The 19,841-nt window shown below is 41.1% G+C and overlaps 1 protein-coding gene across 1 annotated transcript in view; it reads right to left on the bottom strand.

The window, feature by feature from the left end:
• Window positions 1-19,841, bottom strand: part of Magi2 (membrane associated guanylate kinase, WW and PDZ domain containing 2) — a 1,438,642-nt gene that overhangs the window by 536,611 nt on the left and 882,190 nt on the right.

Here is a 19,841-nt window from a genome sequence, read left to right as displayed (position 1 = left end):
GTGTGTGTGTGTGTGTGTGTGTGTGTGTGTGTGTGTGTGTGTGTGTGTGTGTGTGAGAGAGAGAGAGAGAGAGAGAGAGAGAGAGAGAGAGCCTGTGTGTATGTTTGTAATTCATGAGTAGAGATGTAGGTAAGTGATAAAGGACAAGGTCCTGCTTTCAATTCCCTAGTATCAAACATTTTAAATAAAATATTTAAATTAAGTAAAAAATTTAAAAATATACTCTGAGGTGCAGTTTAGCAACCTCAAAATAATAATACTCTTTAGTAAATACAAGGCAGTGATAATGGTTACTTTTGATTCTGCAAGGTCTAGATACCTTCAAAACCAACCTGGAGATCCATCTTCGAGGGCCAAAATGTGAGCTCTACGACCCTGACCTCACTGTTACCCCTTTCCCATTTCCTGCTTCTCTGTGCTGGTTTTAGCATGTGTCTCATGATGAAACCTTTTCATCCAAAGTGACAGCAATTGCAACAGTCTTAGCTTGGACTTGGTCTCAGTAACTGTTCAGTGGTCCGCTCAACAGTGATCAGATGGCGCTATGGCAACTACTGGAAGGTGACTCGGGGATACCTTTGTAATCTGCAAAGCCTAATTTACAGTCCACAGAGCAGGCTGACAAGAGAGAACCGCTTGTTTCATATCAAGGTCACAGGAAGGATGCTGTTGTATGCTTATACTAACACAAACCATCCTAATTTTGAATTCCACAGACCTTGATTGTGGACCTCAACAAATTGAACACTTTTTCTGGAAAAGCACAGAAGGTTTCTCTGTACCTGTCCCCAAGTCATCAAAGGGAGTATTTGCATATTTGAAAGCCTGCTGTTAGTAGTTTGCCACCTGAATCCGTTGAAAAAATAAATGCAAAAACAATAGTGGGATCCAGAAAAAAGGAGTTACTTTCTGGTTTTCTTTTGGTTTTAGTTATAAAGTTCTATAAACATATACTCCTTGATTGACTTGTATGTCAAATAGATAATTATCTGTCGAGCATAAAACTCTTTCCATTTTACATTACTACAGGATGGAATAAAACGAAGGGAACTAAAAGGTGTTTAATTCAGAAAAGACCATTCTGTGAGCAGCAAGGACATTTCTTGTCTCGCTGCAGGCTTAACTAAAGCAGGTAGTGATTTTATAAATTTGGTATTTATGAACATAAGTAATTATCAATGGGCATGTACTATTTTACCTGATACTACATTAATTTCCCATGTTAATGCTCACTAGGACAGTTATGTCCCTAAGTAAGGGAAACTAACAAGAAAAGGAGGGCTATATGTCCCCTTCCCTTGAGTTTTGTTGTTATGCATCTGTAGGCCTCAGGCATACAAGACTTCACACTACTACATCCTGCCTTGACAAGTGTTCAGTGAATGCAAGTGAAAGCAAGAAGACTTCTGCAAAGAGACACACTCATACATAGGAGCATAGAGACACGTGGATAATTTGATTTTCCTTTGCCACTCACCACCAACTTGGAGAACTATCAGCAATACTGGAAAACAATCTTATAGAAAGTAAAGGAAAAGATAAAATATATAAACAAACAAACAAATGTACCTGGAAGGTTTAGAAATCAATAGACTTAGTCATAGAGGCATGGGATTGAGGAGCTTTAAAGGGAGGGGAGATGTAATGCAGGTACACATGGAGCAGGAGTGGGGAAGAATAGAGAAAGAATGGGGACATGGAAGGACAAGTGAGAGGAGGGAATATAGTGTATGATAATTAAGTCTAAGGACCTTTGGTGAAGGCAAATGCAAACCTAGGATGGTAGAAGTGTGTGTGTGTGTGTGTGTGTGTGTGTGTGTGTGTGTGTGTGTGTGTGAGAGAGAGAGAGAGAGAGAGAGAGAGAGAGAGAGAGAGAGAAATTAAACAGAGTTATATAGTAACAGTGGACAGTAACACTGCTAGACAGAACTCTCATCAAATATTCTCCAGAGCCAGAAATGGGTTAAGTCTTTGTCCCTGTTGGTCAGTGTAGATCCATAACTAACCTAACAGGCTAGTGTCAATTGTCTTGGCTATCTTCCAGAACTTGCTAGCAAGACCCTATTGCTGAATGCTGAAGATACAACCTACTTCTGTCCTAGTACGTGGAGAAATCTAAGTGATAGAAGACCTGAACGCTTCATCCCTACTGGCAAACTTCTATAATGTTGGGAGTTTCTATAAAAGCTGCTAGAGGAAAGAGACCATCAACTTCACCCAGGTGTGAACCCTATGTGCTACAATGACAACCAGCCATGAGACACGCCGACTGCTACAGGAGTGGCATAAATGTCCCGTTGAACTTAGGGTCTTCTCAAGAAGATGGAATCCATGGCTAGCACCATTATATGTGGCAAGTGTCTTTAGTTAGGCATGTTGTAGGTGCTAAGGGATAACCTACTACTATTATTGTACTACATGGACATACAATTAAATCAACTTCTAATGACCTGTAGTTAGTTATACAGATAGACTAGGGCATCACTCAGGCCTCATCAAAGGAGCTTCTTCTTGTAGTAGAAGCAAGTTGACACACACTGGTCAACGTGCAGAGAAGAAGACCCAGTGCTTCACTGGGTCAATTCCATCACACTCACTTTCTTTCTCATCCCAGGATAGGGTACAATGATGGCAAGAGCCAGAGATGGAGAATGACAGCGATACAGCAGTATTTTCGGGATGCAACAGGTTCACACATGAACTCATGGAAGTTAGGACCTATGGACTTAAGAGTAGTTATGACAGTAGGCACAAGATGTGTGTAAGATCAAGCTAGACAAAATCCTACCATAGTAGAGTGGGAATGGGTCACAAAGTCTCACCTATAGCTGAACAGCCATTGGAAATTGATGGCCTCTAGGCGAGGAAGAGTCTGATATCTTTATAGAGATTCAGGACATGAGTGGTTACCCATGCACATGCAGAAACCAAGAAGTGGACTCAGTGGGTTTTAAAGAACAGAGCACATAATGTTGGGGGGTGTGGTGGGTGATAGTAGAGGAATGGGGGGCATGGATTATATCAAAACACACGATATGCATGCATAACATTTTGGAAGAAAGAGATAAAGGCTTTTTAAAAAAACAAATGAAATGTAAATATAATTTTAAATAATTTATATGCCACACTATGCACAAAGCAGGGATAAGCAGAGAGTTTTTAAGTCTGAGAAAATTCAATCTGAGACAAGAAAACATATCTTTGGGAGGAGAGAAGAACAAAAAAATGAAGATTAGCATGATTGCCAGAACTTGGAAACGATGCTGAGGCTTAGAAACTGTGGAAGAGGGGAAAAGATTGCACTAGAACTAGACGTATTAATTTGTTTTCAGTGTGGTAGGTCTGAGGTGTCAGTAGAATATTCATACACAGCTGTCTGTCTGACCGACATTCGGACAGTTGGGGCTTAGTCCAGAACAAATGTGTGAGTTACAGATTGGTTTTGACGAGCCTCATGAGGTGATAATTGAAGCCACAAATGTGAATAGGGCTTCCAAGGGAGAATGAATAAAGTGCCAGGAAAAAAATGTCAAATTTGATGTGGCAAAATGTAATAATTATAACACTTAAATGGCCATGTTCTATCATTTGTGATTTAATTTCTGCGAGCGTTCATCTAGGTGGTTTCCACATGAAACATCGATAGATCATAAAATTCTGTATAATTCTTCTATAATTTCCAGAGGAGAATATTATGAATGTGGAAGAACATGTCAACAACAATAATAAATTCTTGGTTTCATATAGGTAGAGCCGAGGTGCTCAGAAAGTATTGTGGAAGAGTGGGGGAAGGATTACAGGGCCTGAAGAGGATCGAGAGGCCACAGAAAAGCCAACAGAGTCAACTGATTTGAATCCTTGGCGGCTCCCAGAGACTGAACCACCAACCAAAGAACTACCATGGGCAAGACCTAGGGCCCTCACACATATGTAGCAGATTTGCAGTTTGGTCTTTATTTCCTGTGGGTTCCCTAACGACTGGAGCTGGGGCTATCCTGGAATTTGTTTACTATCTGTGGATCCTATTCCCCTAACTGGGCTGCCTTGTCTGGCCTTAGTGGGAAAGGTGGTGTCTAGTCCTGCAGAGTATAGGGTGGGATGACACCCAGGGGGGACACCTCGCCCTCCCAGAAGTGAAGAGGAGGGAGGAATGGAAAAGGAGCTGTGGGAAGGGGGACTGGGAAGAAAGGGGGATGGATATTGGAAGTAAATAACTTAATTAATGAAAAAGAAGATAGAATTGAATTTAACTTCTACTTGATGGTCAGTCTTTTGTATAATTCTTCTTAACAGGTATTTTTAATTTTTTTTTATATTTTGAGATTACAATATGATTTTATGAATTCCCCCTTTGCTTTGCTCCTTCCTGTTGTGGCTTTGGCCTAATGCTTCTTGTATTATGCTAATCTGGGTCCCCAAAACTTCCTGAGAATCCTCACATCAGCACATAAGACCCCAAGGGAACCCTACCCCCAGTTGGTTTTGCTTGATTAATGAAGTTGCCAGTTGCTATGGTTGAGCAGGGAGACAGAGGCAGGACTTTTAGGATCCTCGGGCCAGGGACTGAGGGAGGAAGAAGGAAGAGAGAAATGTGTCATGCCAGGACAAGGGAAGGGAGCCACCAGGTCTGAAAGGTGCAGGGCAGAGAGCACGGCCACCAGAGATCGCTCCCCAGAGGGCCCCCAACTGGGTCTACTGCAACAAAGACAGAATATAGACTTTAGTAATTAATAAATAATTAATTAATAAAGATGGAATATAGACTTTAGTAATTAATAACTCGGGAATATTAGAGGAGGTGGGTTAGCCACGTGGAGATTAGGAAGTGGTCCAGTCACTGAGCTGTTTAAGGCATATCAAAATATAAAGGCTACGCGCAGGTGTCTTTCATTTGGGAACCCAAAGCATTGGGAACAGCTATACTTTCCAATACTAACCAGGGACACCTTCCTTTGCCTCATTTGCCTTCATGGCTTCTTTTTCTTTAGTTGTTGTACACATAGACACACACACAGACACACACAGACACACACACACACAGACACACACACTCAGTTTATAGGTTACTTGGTATGCTTGTGTAATGACAAGGTTCTCACTGTCATGCAGTTATCTTGCTGCTTCTAGGGCTAAAAGATCTACTGAAGGCAGCTACTTCTGCCTATATAGGTTATACACAGAAGACAACGGATAATATAGAGCCTCATAGAGCAGGCAGAGAAGATGCCTACGTGATCTATGCACGCTACGCTGAAGATCTGGGATTCATAGCGGTTTTCAGTTGTATCTACCTGAAGCTTGCTCTAGCTTTCCAGGCTTAACTACCCTAGAGAGTGGACAGATTCGAGAACACTTCCAGGTTGAGGATCTTGGGCGGGTGCTGCATAAAAGCACACGAGCAAAGTTGGAGGCAAAGGGTCACAGACTCAGTGAGGAAGAAGAATTCCACGTATAAAGTCTTTGGTGTATGGATGGGAAGGACTTAGTGAGGAAGAATTCCACGTATAAAACCTTTGGTGTAGTTAAGGAAGTACCTTCATGTAAGAATTTATAGAAAGGAAGAGAGAAAAGCAGAGAAACATGGCAGGAAACCGAGGTCAGGGTCTGAGGTTTCTGGGAGGTGGAACGGGAGGGGTGGTAAGAGAGGAAAGTTCCTGGCAAGTACAAGAGTCTGAGAGAGAATGGTCAGTTCAGATAGAGTGGGATGAAATGGCCTGGTCACCAGAGCCAAAGCACAATATTTAGCTGGGTTACTAACAAGACTACTGAAATGCCCTAGGTTAGTATACAGGAAGAACATACGTCGGGTCCCCAAATGTTAATGATAAAAGATGTGACCTGGACACGGGGGATGGTGAGAAGGTGCCACCAATCAATCATAAGACGGTTTATACAATTGAGGAAACTTTAATCCAATGTGGACACTAAACGTTGATAGACCAGCTCTTCTTCCTTCTGCCTCCAGAACTACAAGAATATGAAGCGACAGGCAATATCTGCTAGGATGGTTGGCTTCCAATCAAGCCAGCAAGTAAAGGGCCATTGTGTGAATTGTTAGCTAAGAAACAAATACTTGTGGAGGACAGAGATGAGGCGCAGGAAGCTCTAAAGCCTCTAAAGTTGGAATATAGGAGTCTTGGAAAAGCCAGGAGATGGAGAAATGAGAGGTATGAGAGACAAGGAAGTGGGGTGTGGGCGGCCTGGGGCGGGGCAGGTTGGGGTGGAGCGTAGAGCTGCAAACAATGGCAGAAGACCACAGGGGAAGCCTGTACCACCTCAACTATCATTACCCTGCCACTAGCCTCAGGCACACCCTCCTCTGAGAACCCACTGTGACCATGGTGAGTTTTGTGTGAGATGTACAAGAAAGGCCCCGCTGAGGGTACATACCCACAGGACATTCCTGGAAGGGACCCCAAGACTCAGGCCGGAAGTGCCAGTTATTTACATGAAGACGACGTTCCGTGCTACTGAGAGTGCAGGCGCACAGCCTTCGTTTTCCTTCATGTAAAATAAGACCGTCAGTGGCAACATTATTTAAAAGCAATTTTATTTGTATTAATCTTCCCATTTTGTGCTTTTACATTCCATCCGTCTCCACTCTGTGCTTGAGATTATGCATTTCTCTGTGGCAGGCTCAATGTGGCACAGATGTCCCATGCATGCACGGTAATGAAAGGGAATGGTTTCCTTAGCAACGAAAACCACACAAAACCCAGCAGGGTTTTCTTTGCTACTTGTGTGACGTTTTCATAGATTAAGGAATCCAAACAGCAGGAAAGAATAATAAACGCCTGATTGGAACGGACGGCGATGGAGTCGGGGAGCGCTGAAAGCAAAGGACATCTGCTGTTTATCAGAAGTTGATGGAAGGATTTCAAGTGAACGAAGGTTTAGCATCGTGGTGTACTCTTTCCCTCACTGCAACCGGTAAAGTTAAAATCACACTTCATCTAGTTAAGTGGAATAAAATATATTTCTTCAAGACCTTGGTATTGTTACTGGAAGGTAATAATCCCAGGTTTCTGAGGCATTGAAAGATAATTTGTCCAGCAACAAAGGGACGCGTGCTCCATAGAGAATGCTCTTGGAGAGAGAATTCTTGCTGCTGCTGTTTTTCAAAGAGAACTTTCATGAATGTATTGTTTCTCCCCAGACCCCAGGGAAGGAATTCTTAGAATTTAGGCCTCCTTTAGTGTGTTGCTGCCAAATTGTTGCTGTATAGTTTTCAATTTTAACAATACTAACATTAAACTCATAGTCATCACAGCTACACACGTAAGAATATTTCCATATTCCTTTCCCCGCACCAGCGTTTTGGATTTCTTCTTCTTCTTCTTCTTCTTCTTCTTCTTCTTCTTTTTTTTTTTTTTTTTTTTTACCAAATGGTCACGTGGAGATTTTTCCACATAATGACAATGTGGAAGCATTGGTTAGAAGGGTGTGTGGGAAAGAGAGAAATTACAAACACATTGGAAGGGGGGATACTTTTCAAATTTCTCCAGAAGCCATGTCGATCGGCTGAGAGGCTTGGACAGAGGAGCAAGTACGACTAGGAGGTTTTGAAACTTGTCGGAGAAAAAGTTCAAAGACGATTGTTTAACGTATTAAAAAGAAAAAAAAAAACTAGCTGGAGAGCAACTGTTCGGTCGCATTTGAAAGAGTGCTACGGAATGACCACAGGGCAAGGCTCATCGGCCATACGAGGCGGCACACGCGCAAACCCTTCCGATGCGGGACGCTGATGATTAGCTGAACCTCCTCATGCGTTTGGCCATTAGGTTTATGATGCAAAGCAGCCATGATTCTAGGATTATTAGTTTTGGGAAACGAGGAACATGAAAAGACAACAGAGTGGAGCCACTCGAGAGAGACACAGAATGAGCCAGGGATGAGGCCCCACACAATTAACTCAGGGCCATAAGACCCCAGTCATCCATGGCTGCGTTTTAAATTCCCACACAGATCATTTTTTCCTCAGAGGAATCCTGAGAGCTTCAGTAAGTCCTAGTGGCAGAAGTGATAGGTTCCCTTCAAAGCCAAAGTACCATGTTGATTTCCAGATGCACGTTTCCCAGCAACACGCTTCATGCTTACGTTAGACGTGTTCTCCGCCAGTGCAGAGACCACGTGCGGTCAGTGCAATGCCCAGGATGTCAGTGCAGACGCTCGCAGGAAGGCCGTACCGCGAATACAGTGTGCGAGTCTGTGAGCAGTTGAAACTCTAGAAGGCTTCTCCGAATTTGACGGACTTCAGGGGGTTAACAGCTTAACAGTGAACAAATCAGGGTAGCATTTCCGTAATTTCCTATTGCGTGTGACATGCCCAGTGTGCCTGGTAAAGCAGTTATATCTTCAAAGCCCATAGGTAAGGGAGACAAAAGGATGATGACTCTGTACATGCAGACACATACACTGAGGTGAGCTGGTCTGGACAGGATCACTGTAGAAGGAGCCTACCCAGTTAGGTACCACTATTTTGACCAGAGACCTCAACCGTAATGGAAGAGTACATAGTAAGAGCAATATATATATATATATATATATATATATATATATATATATATATATATATATCTCACATATATATATACATACATATATGCATATATATACATACATATATATAATACATACACACACACACATATATATATATATATATATAGCGGTGTACAGCATTGTGAAAAATAAAATCAGTGTCCTATGTTACTCAGGGTCTCAGGGTAATAGACCCTTCTTTTTCATCTTTTAAGAAGACTCATTAACACCCTCCAGGGCCAGCTCTGCCCTCGTGATGCCCAGAAGCCTAACATTAATTTCACATTAACCCAATTTTAATTGGCAGGCTCAGATCAACACTGAAAGCCGATGTTTCTGGGGATGACTAACCTCGCGGGTCCACCTCTTCGAGAACCAACTTATATTCGGGGTGCTGAGCTTTCCTGTGAGGAAGTGTTGCCAATCTGACTGTTTGGAGCAGGAACACCCATCCTACTTCTGGACCACACCTTCTGAAGACAGCCCACATCAAAGGAGATGGAGGAAGGAAGCTTTGCTTTTGCTACCTCGTACCAGCTCTCACTGGGAAGCTCATGTGCCTCACGGGCAAGGCATCCCTTCACCAACATTCAAAACAGTTCCTTTGAGATTCCGACCCAGACAGAAAAACCAAACCAAACGAGATCTAGGCAGCTGGGATATCCAGTTTTGTGGATTGTGTATCTATCAGAAAATCAGCTTTTCCTTGAGTTATTTATTGTCTGACTACCTGGACTACATCATATAAGACAATCTAATAAGTTATATATTGATTTATAGTAAGTGATATAAATCAATATATACTCATATATGTGTGTGTACACACACACACATACACACACATATATTTATGCTCATTCGTGGCATCAATCATGGGCATTACATTGATAGTTCACGGTCTCTGCACTGACATAAAGCATATTTAACATAAGAATTAATATATCATAATAATTCTGCTACTCTTCTCATTTCAGCTAAATTAATTATAAAACTTACTGTTTAGTAGTGGATGTTAAGTAAGATTTGAAGTTCCTTGCAAGTAAATTTATTTTTTACAATAAGACATTTCTGTTGGTGTTCTTTTTTAAATTAATAGTTTATTTTATGAGTGTTTCCCAAAGTGCACATCTCAGAGGCTCGCCAGGGCATTAGATCCCTTTAAACTGGAGTGTGAGGGGCGATGTGGGCGGGTGCTATGACCTCATTCCCCATCCTCTGCAGGAGCAGCCAGTGCCATCCCCTGCTCAGTCGTTTCTCTGGCCCTTTGTTTCTGTTTTGAGACAGAGTCTGGCTTTGAACTTCTGGTCCTCTTCTCTCTGCTTCCTAAGTGTTGGCACCGTAGGCGTGTATCTGGTGTATTTGCTATTGGAGATGAATATAGGACTGTTTTATTGTAAAGAATTAGGAGAAATAATTTTTATTATCAACAAAACCTTTAGCCAACATCTCCTAGAAATGTGATTTTTTTTATAAAAAAGATCTTAAAATATCTTATCTCCTTCCTACACAATTTTAAATATTTTCAGCTATTATCAGTGAAAATAGATGATTCTACATTCGCTGAGCTGTGATAATTTCAGTTGTAACATGGATGCCTCATGTGAGGTGAGTTACTCCATCTATTAATCTTCCACTTTCAACTCTAAAATGGCCCCAGGATTCTTAACCTGCACAATTGGGTCACCTGTGTGTGTGTGTGTGTGTGTGTGTGTGTGTGTGTGTGTGTGTGTGTGTGCGCGCGCGTGTGCGTGTGTGGGCTCTGTATGTCCTTGTGCATGTGAAAATGAGGAGGTGGCAACCTCAGCTATCAATCCTTTGGGCAGTCCACCTTGGACTGTTTCTGACAAAATCTCTCACTGATTTGGGGCACATGAAACAGACTACACTGGCTGGCAGTGAACCCTGAAAATCTCCCTACTTTCTGAATCCCTAATAAATGTCCCTATACTTGGCTTTCTAGTGGGTTGTGTGAATAGAACTTGGGTCTTCATGCTTCTATGGTAAGAACTTCATTAACTGCACACTCTCCATAGCTCATATAATCGTTTTAAGCACTGACTTTTAAAGTAAATTTATGTAAATTGTCTAACCATTCCCGGCCTGTACTGGCCGCATCTAATTTATTTCTGAATATGAATTTTGTTTTATATTGTAACATTAAAATACATGAGTAAAAACAATTGCTTTTCACTCAGTTATTTTTCATAATCAACATATTCAAATAAGCTTTACTTACAAAATTTCTAATGCTTTCTGTTCCTTAGCTTGTGTCATTAACATGTCATCAGTTTTGCTCTAGTCTACAAAACTTTCAGTAACAGACGTTTCCTTTAGTATTTCCCTATTTCCAATTAAGAAAAATTGAAAAATGACAAATTCAATTACTTCTTCATTCAGTTAAAGGACATTTAGGAAGCAGCTTCGTGCCCTAAAGACATCCCAGGCTACCACACACTTGCTTCCTGGCGTAGGCAAAGCATTAAGTATCCCTGGGTCTCCTTCTGTTTAGTCATCTGTGAAATAAGGATAATGCTTGGGGTTGCCACCATGGAGCCCATTTTGCAAAGACAATTACTCCTGGGGAGTTGTAAGGCCGAATGAGAGGTGATTTTTGTGCTAGTTATCCAAGAGCTGGGAGAAGGCCAGAAATGTGGGATGGTGCCCAGACGACAGTCCTAAGGAAAGTAACACCTTCTCTTGGTTCCCAGAACTACCTAAGCAAAGGCTCCCCCAAATCTGAGAGGCTGCAATCCTGCTTGGGAAGTGGGAGGAGATAAAGACCAACTTTCCTGGACAAGACAGGGTAGAAGGGGAAGCTAAGTGAAAGAACGGATCGATAGATCTGGAGGCAAGAAGGTTGTCAAGGCCTTGAACATGAGAATCCTGGGTAATTTTCAGAGATTGGGAGAAAAGGCATAGAGATGTGACCTGCAGCACTGTGATGAGAAGGGAGACAGAAGGAAAAGGCACCAACAGACATCATGCTGACAGGACATAGCGTTAATGGGACATTGAGACTGACTGACCTGGTAATGCTACCCTAAGCAGAAGGAGCAGACCAATGGGTGGATGTGCTAGTGGATTTTCTGCAGATACAGACAGAGTCAAGGGAAGGAGACACCTCAAATATCAGGTCACATCTAAGAGAATCTACGTGACACAATACTATGAACACATTAATTTTATTAACACTCTTTGAAAAGTTTCATCAGGTAACATCAAATCCTTAGCATTCATTTTAATCCCAGGTCCGTGGCAGATATTAAAATGTCTTTTCTTACTAATAACTAATATTTTATAAAGTTACTATTTAGTAGCATTGAGACCTAGGAAAATTATGGAACATAATGCTTAACTCACAGGATGAGATTTCACTTAGCTCCTGTGATGGCCTTTTTCTTTACATATGAAAAAGAACCAAATCTTGTTTGCAGTTCCTTTCTCTGTTTGGCAATGTGAGATTTTTCAAAGTTTGCCTTACTGACTGTATTGGCTAGTTTTGTGTGTCAACTTGACACAAGCTGGAGTTATCACAGAAAAGGAGCCTCAGTTGTGGAAATGCCTTCATGAGACCCAGCTGTGAGGCATTTTCTCAACTAGGAGGGCCCAGCCCACTGTGGGTGGTGCCATCCCTGGACTGGTGGTCTTGGGTTCTATAAGAAAGCAAGCTGAGCAAATCAGGGGAAGCAAGCCAGTAAGCAGCATCCCTCCGTGGCCTCTGCATCAGCTCCTGCTTCCTGACCTGCTTGAGTTCCAGTCCTGACTTCCTGTAGTGACTAAAGCAATGTGGAAGTGTAGGCTGAATAAACCCTTTCCTCCCCAACCTGCTTCTTGGTCATGATGCTTGTGCAGGAATAGAAACCCTGACTAAGACACTATCAAAGCTGCAATCTACTGTGTTACTGAACAGCAATTGATGTTATCCAGCATCGACAGAGACGTTCTTTAAAAAGCAAAACAAAAGACAGGCTTTCATCTTAATATAGAGTAATCAACTCTGAAAGAATAGACTCCTTTGTCAATATTCAGCCTTATTTGAATTATTTTTGATCTATTTTTTATTTATATACTTCCTATGCCTATTTTACTATAGAAAAGGGACACTGTGGAATAGGCTCTTCATTCTGAGATGAGTGGAATTCCTTCAGGCACTTGGCAAATGCTGCATAAAAAGAGGTGGAACTGTAATGTCTCAATTCCTAAGTCTCCCAGACAACAAGGAGCCCACAGAGATGCCCATAAACACCCACAACACAAAGATCTGTGGTTTTTCTCTCTCACAGAAATTTCTGGTTTAATACATAGTGCACACAGCAACTATCTAGTGAGACCCATAAGTGTGAAGGGAAGGACAGGTGAGCAAAGCAATCTTTTAAGTAGGCTCTAAATGCATTTGAAAGGGTGAGCATTTTGTAGCTCTGATACCCATTATTGTTTCTCTTCTATATTAGCCATATTTATTTCTTCTATGTCACTGCTTTCCATATCTTTACTGGATCATTTCAACTGCATAGTCACATGGCAGAATACTTCTCATCACTTAAAAAAAAAAACCCAAAATCAAAAAACGAAGCAAAATAAAACAAACAAACAAACAAACAAAACAAAACAAAACCTTTTCTACTCCCTCCCAGGAAAACACATAGTTTTCTCCACTTCATGACCTGCCTGTCAGTATATGCGAATATTATGGAACCATTGATAACTTTTTTAGAGATTTTTAAATTTAAGATCTCAGTACAGAACGAGGTTCAGCCAGCGTAGTTCATGCAACATTAGTCCTCAAGGCAATAGGATGTTGGGGAGAAAAAAGAAGTATTTCCTGGGCCGATTAGGTGGGTACAATAGTAACCGAGCAAAAGAGAAGTGTTTACAAAAGAGCGTTCAATATGTCAATGCCTACTGAGTGTGACTTTTTCAGAGGAGAAACCACACTTCCTAGCACAGTGATAGGAACAAGGTGTCACAGGAAACCCTTCTACCTCTCTGGCTTCCCATTTGGCTATGATTTCATAGACCACGGTAAGAAAGCGGAGTAAAGAAAGGGTGACTGTCAGAAAGTCTTTCGTTTTTCTTTCATTGGGTATTTTTTATTTACCTTTCAAATGTTATCCCTTTTCGCAGTTTCCCTTCCAGAAACCCTACCCCTTCTCACCTCCCCACCCTGACATTCCCCTACACTGGGGAACCTTGACCTGATCAAGGGCCTCTGTTCCCACTGAGGCCTTACAAAGCCATTCCCTACTACACATATGGCTGGAGCCATGGGTCACTTCGTGTGTACTCTTTGGATGGTGGTTTAGTCCCTGGGAGCTCTGGGAGGTCTGGTTGGTTGATAATGTTGTTCTTATGGGGCTGCAAACCCCTTCAGATCCTTCAGTCTTTTTTCCATCCCACTTACAGCTGCCAAACCCAGACACTATTGGGGATGCCAAGAAGAGCTTGCTGACAGGAGCCCGATATAGCTGTCTCCTGACAGACTCTGCCAGAGCCTGACAAATACAGAGGAGGAAGCTCACAGCCAACCATTGGAATGAGAATGGAGTCTCAAATGGAGGAGTTGGAGAAAGGACTGCCAGAAAGTCTTAATCCCCAAAGGCTGGGCCTTGAACAATAGCAACATAAAGTACAATAGAATTCGGGTTTGGATGTCATGTATGCCTCCTCTTGCTTGTGGGTTTTGAGGTCATCCGACTTTGGATTCCTTTCCCATTATTGTGTGCCTTAAATTCATTCACAATGAATTTGTCAGCAATAAGCCTTAGGTTTTGACATGACAAGTTGAGCTGTAACAATTCAATATCAAAATTTTTTTAAATAAATAAGTTTTCTGAGATGGAGGCAAATCTTGGTTACTTAAGTTTGCACATGTTTTAGTCTGCATAAATAAAATTGTACAAGTTTTAGTCCTGTGTTCATTTACAGGCCAGTTTCATAATCACTGTTATCTTCTTGAAGGAAAATGCTGTCATGTTGATTTACTTTAAATAAACAAGTTCCCCTGGTGTGTTTTGGAATTACAGTAGCCTTCACTTCCCAATGTGTAAATTAATGATAAAGAAACCTGATAAGTTTCCTGCAGATATAGCGTTTACAATGAGAGAGAGGATAATCCAATCAACTGTGTTCTCCAGGTCTAGTTCTTATCATTAACTGGAGTGACTGGGGAAAATGGACCATTCTGGATCCTGTTCTCTGTTAAGTTGCATTCAGTATAATATACTTTGGAATGAATATTGGATTTCAATAAAGAACATTTGGGGAACTTGAAACCCAGTAAGCAAGGATGGTATCCAAATTTATGATGGCTCCAAGGTCCTTGAAATAGCAACTTCTGCCAGATCAAACACCATTTAAATGGGTTGCAGACTACTGTGAACGTGTCGTGTCTGTAGGGCATCTTATCTCTGGAAAGGGCTTTGAGTCATTTATAACAGCCATGCTGGGTGTTCCACAATGACAAGAACAGTTTAATAGCACAAGTAACAGTCAAGATATTTTATGGAAAATTAAATTACACTAACTTGGTTTTTTACTATTTGTTAATAAGAACAAAAGAAGAAGATAAGAGAGGAAGAAAATGTAGAGTTTAAGAAAAATATATGTAGGGAAGAGGAGACTTTTACTCTTCATAATGAGCTTCAAGTCTCCAGTCTATGGTTTGTCTAATGAATTAGAATCCACCTCTAATTATCTGGTATTAAAGATGAGGTTTAGATTTTTTTTTTTTTTTGCAAAACCAGACTATATATTTCTGGTGGTATTTATTCTGTAGCTCTGGGAAGTTTCCAAGGAATTTTAAATTTCACTTTTTTATGTGGCAAAGTTGTATCATGCACTGAAATTCAGCACATATTACTTCTCAGTGTAAGTCCAATGGTCTTCAAATTTTTGTAAACACATACAGACTGGAAATGGTCGATAGGGTTTGATAAGCGAAGGGTCTGTAACACCATAAAACACAGGGAACGTTAAGGCTGACTTGTAACACTAAAGGAGAGGTTAGAGAACACAGGAGGACGAATAAATCTGATCGCCACTTCTATCAACTTAGTGAATCAGTAAAGGTTTAACTCCCTGGCCCCTGCTGAGCTTTACGTAGTTTATAATTCAATTATTAAGATTTATTTATGGATAAAATTCGAGTATGTCATGTCCTATACTTTATCCTTAAAAATATTCAAATAAAATAAAGCACAGTAGAGTGCACACATCCATCACGTGCTTTTTAATGAACCAGGCTCTCCTATTCACATCCTTCATGGGTTTTATCTTATTGACTTGAATTTAATTTCTGACTTGTTTGGGCAAGGAAGGTATGCCATAGCAGGACGACCATCTCTTAGACACCCGGAACATCTTATAGTGTTCCTCTTAATAACAAAGGATGCCCTTGAGCTGTCTTGAGAGGAAGGGCTATGTGGATGGATAGTCCAGGAGGAAGATAGATACCATATACAAAGCGAAATCGCATACCAGAGAACATGGCTCCCGCTAGTCAACATAGCAGGTCACAGAATAATAACCCCACTGAGTCTAGCTAAGACCTGAAAACTAGTAGAATCATGAGAAAAGTTTTAAGTATTTATTTAATCTTATGCTTGCTTGTATGAGTCTGTGTGTACGTGTGTATACCATGTGCATGACGGAAGCCTGGGAGGTCAGAGTAAGTGTGAGATTTCCTGGAACTGGAGTTATAGGTGGTTGGGAGCCGTCATGTGGGTGCTGGGAACTGAATGTGTGTCCTCTGTGAGAAAAGCCAGTACTCTTAGCTGACGAACCAGGGCTTTAGCTCTGAGTCATGGAAAACTTTAAATAATGTTACTGTAAGTCACAGATTTTAGATTGATTTAGTAAACAGCAATAAGTAACTGAAGTGATAGATGATCTTTCTGGAACATTATAACAGCAGTTTATTCTTATAGAGGATTTAAAACTTTTAACACTACAATCTTATTTTTGTTTTATGTGTATGAGTTTTTCACTTAGATGTATGTATTCAAATCACATATGTTCCTGGTGCTCATGGAGGCCAAAAGGAGATTTAGATCCCCTGGAAGGGGAGTTATAGATGGTTGTGAGCCACCATGCCCTTGAACACTAAGCCTAAGTTTTACCATTTAACATTTTAACTAAGCTTCAAGTTTTAACATTTTCCTACAAGGAAGATTTTCACACATTTTGAACAAATAAATTTGCAAAGCTTCTAAAAGTAAAAATAGTTTATTTACTACTATCTGATAGCTAGCTTGGAGTTTGTTTTGAGGATTTTAACTTTTGTTTCCATTCCTTATCTTACTATTCTTATATATGTATTCATTAGATTATATGTGTATGTGTCTGCATCTTGTGTCCACAGAGTTGCAAACGCCTGTGGAGGTCAGAGGCATCAGATTCCCATGGAACTACAGCTACACTTAGTTGGAAGTAGTCAGACATCGGTGGGTTCTGGGAACGAAACACGGATTCTCTTCAAAAGCAGTATGTGTTCTTAACAATTGAACCATTGAACCCTCCAACCTTGGGCTAGCCTCTTTGGATATTCCTGTTGATGTATTACAGAAGGAGAGTCATTGGTTCTCTTACATAATATTTGTTGATCAGAAAGGTAGTTTATTCTTTTTTATGTTATTTTCTTTTTTATTCAGCATTTAGATTCGATTTCTTCATAACACGATAGTTTTCGGTTGGCCCCTTGATTGGTCCGGTACTGAATGGACCAGTTTCCTGAAACTCTTGGCTCCCATCTATAACTTTTGTCCTTGGAAGACTCTTTCTAATTAGCCTTGAAGAGGTAAATATTTTGACTCCTTACATATTTGAAAACATTTTTTTAGGTTTATAATACCACATTACCTGCCATTTTTGTTGTATTTTTAGGTGAAGAATTGATTCTTTTAGGCTCTGAAGGCCTTCTTTTACTGTCTTCTCGTTTGTGGTATTGTTCAGAGTCAGTGTAGCACTTTATCCTGAGTAGGCAGTTTTTGCTTTCTGAAACCATTCAGACTTCCTCTTTTCCTTGGTGCCTTAAAGTTTCACAATGATGTATGCTGGGGACGATTTCCTAACTTTTGCAGGCCAACGACTCTTGAGGTAACTAACGTTAGAGTTTTTTCTTCTTTGGGGACTTCTTCCGTGGAGTCCTCTGCTCTCTCCTTCAGGGACTGCCAGGCCGGGAGTGACTCAGGCTTTGTGCAGTCATCTTCTGCTTTCTCGGCAAATGACCATTCCTTTATCTCAATAACATTCTTACAACTTTTTAAGGTCTCACTCTAAAATGGCTCTCATTGCTCCTTCTTATTCTGATGCTAAATGATTCCTTCTTACAGCCTTTGCTGTATTTGTTGCTATATTATGAAATATACACATTTGCTCTATGCTCATCCCTGCCTCGTCTTCGGCTCTCAATTCTGTTGAGCCTCCTTTGACTCTTCATTTTGGGTTTTGTCCTTTGCGTTTGAGGGTTGATCAAATTAATGAGCCTTGCTCTGCTTTCAAATTAGATGAGGAAAGTGTCGGCCCCATGGCGTGACTGGGTGGGATTTGTCAGCAGTTCTCAGTGGACCTTGCCTGGAATAGAGTTGCATTTTTCTGGAAGTGGGGGGTCCTGGTGAGTCTCAAGAACAGTTGGCCCCTGAGTTGCCTTTGTATAGATTTTAAGTCTGCCTTTAAGTCTCCTTGGAGCTAGGCTGAAAGGCAGTCTTCTTTATCCTCCTGTGTCCATTGCAATGCCCATCGCCAGACCCTAGTTTCTGAGGTGAAACTTCTCCAGTAAATTGTCATATGATATTGGGCAACATTGAGGAAGAAAGAGGATCTGGTGGGAGAGATGGAGAATTGTAGGATGATGTCACAGGTGAGGCAGGTACAGGATAGAAGGAGGCCTGTCATTGGAGGAGAAGGAAGGATGGGCGGGAGAGAAGTTTGAAGGAAGAGGAGGAGACTAGAGGAGAGAGGAGACAGGAGGGGGTGAGAAGCCATGGCAGGTGATGTTAAGATTCTGCTCTGTGTATTACAGGTTGTTATTAATGTTCCTAAGGGATGGATGGTACTGGGCTTTGTATGTTTAAGTGGGCAATTATATCTTACCAATTGGATCTAAGATTATTGTATTGTGTGTTCTTTATGTAAAGGTTTGAGTGTAGGAAAGTGTGCGGCTGGGTTGTGTTTCCGTCAAGATATCTAGCAGATATCTTGGGGTACCGCGGTACAGAGCTAGCGGGGTAAAAGACACCGTTACTCTTTATTATTCTTATATTTTCACAACAACAGAGAATGGTCTCAGGCGGTGAGCTTTCTGACATTTTATAATACTGTTTGAAGTCTATGCTTTACCCTACCTTCAACAGACCCACTGCTTCCCATTCCTATGACCTCTCAGATTCTAAGGGAGGAGGCAGGGGGAGGACACTAACTTGTTCCTCTCCAGCATCCCAGCACTCCTGCTGGCCAGCGTTTCCATTTTGGTACTGTTGGTCTTGATACTGTCATTAGAGACAGTGTTCCTTTTAGCTTCTGTCGGGCTCATCATTTCACCTGGTCCCTTTTCATACAGGACTCTATACTTTCCTATTTCTATTGTCATTTCAGTAGCGCTTGAGGAATATGAAGAAATTTACACACGTGTTCACTGTATTGAAGACTTTACTTCCTATCCAAGGGAAATTGCAGCTATCTGATAAGGACGGAACTGTAGCTGATTAAAAGCTACTTAATGGCTGCTTGACTGAATATATGTGAATCCCGACCCTGGGGAAGTGCAAGCATACAAAATCAAGCAATTAGCATCCATGGTACCTTCCGGAAGCAGGAAACACTGTGACCCACTCTGAATCTCTCCGAAATAGAATTATATCCTTGCCGTCAGTGCAGAGTGATGAACATGATTTACAGTGAAGTGTTATGAGACATGGTGATGATAAGGCAGTATTGAATTGAACTCCACTTACAATATTAGGTGTCTGCAACATGATAAAACGGCATCATTGTCTGCAGAGAATGGCTATCAACTCAAACAATCAGCTTCGGTAAATAGATTAAGCCCTATCTTCACAAAATTTCAACAGTGTACTTAAATTCTGCTTCCACTGTAATGTCATTTCTGTGAATTCTTAGTCGGAAAAGATCTAATGTCCCTTTCTATAAAGATGTCTATCACTGGAGCTCACAATTCTCAATTTTGTTGGGGGGGGGAGTGCATCCCCAAGGAATCTCTCTTCAGCGAAAGCACAGGCTTATTACATATTTTGGCCCCATAACAATATTAAACAAAACAACCATCAAATATCACTTTTATTCAT

Source organism: Rattus rattus, chromosome 6 (genome assembly GCF_011064425.1).
Source record: "Rattus rattus isolate New Zealand chromosome 6, Rrattus_CSIRO_v1, whole genome shotgun sequence".
In the NCBI taxonomy this organism is placed as follows: Eukaryota; Metazoa; Chordata; class Mammalia; order Rodentia; family Muridae; genus Rattus; species Rattus rattus.
This window is presented reverse-complemented; position numbering and strand designations above follow the sequence as displayed.